A 2628-nucleotide genomic window follows, 5' to 3' on the forward strand; every position below is an offset into this window, starting at 1 on the left:
CCACAGGGCTCGAGCCACAGCAGCTCGCAGGCAGATCACCTTCGCGGACGCGGACGATGACATGGCCATCTTGACCAATGTGAAGGAAGACGCCCACTCGCTCAGCTCTGTCACCCGCAACGCCTTGTGGAAGGCGAGGGAGAAAATCCCACTCATGTGGCACTCATGGCAGTCCCTGAAGGGTCCCTGCGCGGCCAGGAGCACAAGTGCCTGTTGGGGGACGCCCCAGCGCGTCCCTCCACCCAGAAGCTGACCGGAAGGCTGAGCAAGACCCTGAGGCTGCGGAGAGCGAGAACCACAGAATGAGAGAACTCCAGGCGTGCTGGAAGAGGAACGTGCGCATGAGCGGACCACGGAATGAGAGAACTCCAGGCTGCCGAAGAGGGACGTGCGAATGAGCGAACTGCAGAATGAGAGAACTCCAGGCGTGGGGAAGAGGGATGTGCGCATGAGTGAACCACAGAATGAGAGAACGCCAGGCATGCCCGAAGAGGAACGTGCGAATGAGTGAACCGCAGAATGAGAGAACTCCAGGCGTGCTCGAAGAGGAACGTGCGAATGAGTGAACTGCAGAATGAGAGAACGCCAGGCGTGCCCGAAGAGGAACGTGCGAATGAGTGAACCGCAGAATGAGAGAACGCCAGGCGTGCTCGAAGAGGAACGTGCGAATGAGTGAACCGCAGAATGAGAGAACGCCAGGCGTGCTCGAAGAGGAACGTGCGAATGAGTGAACCGCAGAATGAGAGAACGCCAGGCGTGCTCGAAGAGGAACGTGCGAATGAGTGAACCGCAGAATGAGAGAACGCCAGGCATGCCTGAAGAGGAACGTGTGAATGAGTGAACCGCAGAATGAGAGAACTCCAGGTGTGCTCGAAGAGGAACGTGCGAATGAGCGAACCACGGAATGAGAGAACTCCAGGCTGCCAAAGAGGGATGTGTGAATGAGCGAACCACAGAATGAGAGAACTCCAGGCGTGTCAAAGAGGAACCTGCGCATGAGCAAACTGCGGAACGAGAGAACTCTGGGCGTGCGGAAGAGGGACGTGCGCATGAGCGAACCACAGAATGAGAGAACTCCAGGTGTGCCCGAAGAGGAACGTGCGCATGAGCGAACCACGGAATGAGAGAACTCCAGGCGTGCCCAAAGAGGAACGTGCGCATGAGTGAACCACGGAATGAGAGAACTCCAGGCGTGCCCGAAGAGGAACGTGGGCATGAGTGAACCACGGAATGAGAGAACTCCAGGCGTGCCCGAAGAGGAACGTGCGCATGAGCGGACTACGGAATGAGAGAACTACAGACGTGCCCGAAGACGGACATGCGAATGAGCAGACCACGGAATGAGAGAAGGCCAGACGTGCCCAAAGAGGGATGCCCAAATGAAGAGATCAGGGAGAAGGATGAAGCAGTGAAAAAGATGCTTGTAGAAGCCACTGGAGTTTGAGGAGATTGTGGTGGACGAGAGGCCTGATGTCGAAATACGTATAACGATGTGTGATGATGATCCACCCACACCCGAGGAAGACTCAGAAACACAGCCTGATGAGGAAGAAGTTTCTCCACCAGAGGTGGGAGCTGCCATTATGATCATCCGGCAGTTAATGGAAAAGTTTAACTGGGATCTATCAACGGTTACACAGGCCTTCCTAAAAAATAGCGGTGAGCTGGAGGCCACTTCCTCTTTTTTAGGGTCTGGTCAGAGACTGATGGATACCCCATTTGGTCCCGACAAGATGATACAGATTTGCAGAAAGATGATGATACCAGAGATGCATTGGTCAAAAAACTTGGTGCTCAGAATGTAGCTCGGAGGATTGAATTCTGAAAGACATAATTGGTACGATAATGGAGAAAGGAAGCGGTGAGCTGGAGGCCACTTCCTCTTTTTTAGGGTCTGGTCAGAGACTGATGGATACCCCATTTGGTCCCGACAAGATGCTACAGATTTGCAAAAAGATGATGATACCAGAGATGCATTGGTCAAAAAACTTGGTGCTCAGAATGTAGCTCGGAGGATTGAATTCTGAAAGACATAATTGGTACGATAATGAAGAAAGAAAGAAGGGATGGCAGATGAGGCAGGTAAAAAAAAAAATTTGTGACCGTTGAACCTTAACGAGTTCTTATGTTAGAACTGACATTTATCTTCTGACCAGTGCTGTTGTTGCTCTGTGAGTCCTAGATTTTGTAGCCAAGCAGAGTTATGTAGGAGGATAAAAATAAAAGAAATTGGATATATTTAGAGCTGTTCCTGGCAAATATCAGTGTGTTTATGAAAGGAAAATCTAAACCAGAGAGGGGTTGGTCTTCTTAGTAGTGGCTCTTTGCTGGAATGAAACTCCTGCTATATTGTTACCAGGGGCTAGAAACAAAGTCAAAGGAGGAAAATTAGGAGGCATAGTTCTTTTCAGGCAGCATGAATAAAGAACCTCCTATCCGTTGGAAGAAGATTCACTAGATTGTAATAGATTCTTTATCTAGAAATATGGGAAGATTTCATTACAAGGCCTTGAACATGGACTATCCCAAACCCTTACATCCCCTGGTGAGCTCCAATTTCTAGACTACTTTGAAAATCCTATATTTCCTTTGCTAACTTAATATTTGGGGACCCTGCTACTTGGCCGT

General features: G+C 50.3%; 1 pseudogene; it reads left to right on the top strand.

The window, feature by feature from the left end:
- Positions 1–5: 5 nt before the first annotated feature.
- LOC103584481 lies at positions 6–1825 on the top strand (annotated as a pseudogene).
- Positions 1826–2628: the final 803 nt, after the last annotated feature.

The sequence above is a fragment of the Galeopterus variegatus genome, unplaced genomic scaffold (genome assembly GCF_000696425.1).
Source record: "Galeopterus variegatus unplaced genomic scaffold, G_variegatus-3.0.2 Scaffold60418, whole genome shotgun sequence".
NCBI classification, from domain to species: domain Eukaryota; kingdom Metazoa; phylum Chordata; class Mammalia; order Dermoptera; family Cynocephalidae; genus Galeopterus; species Galeopterus variegatus.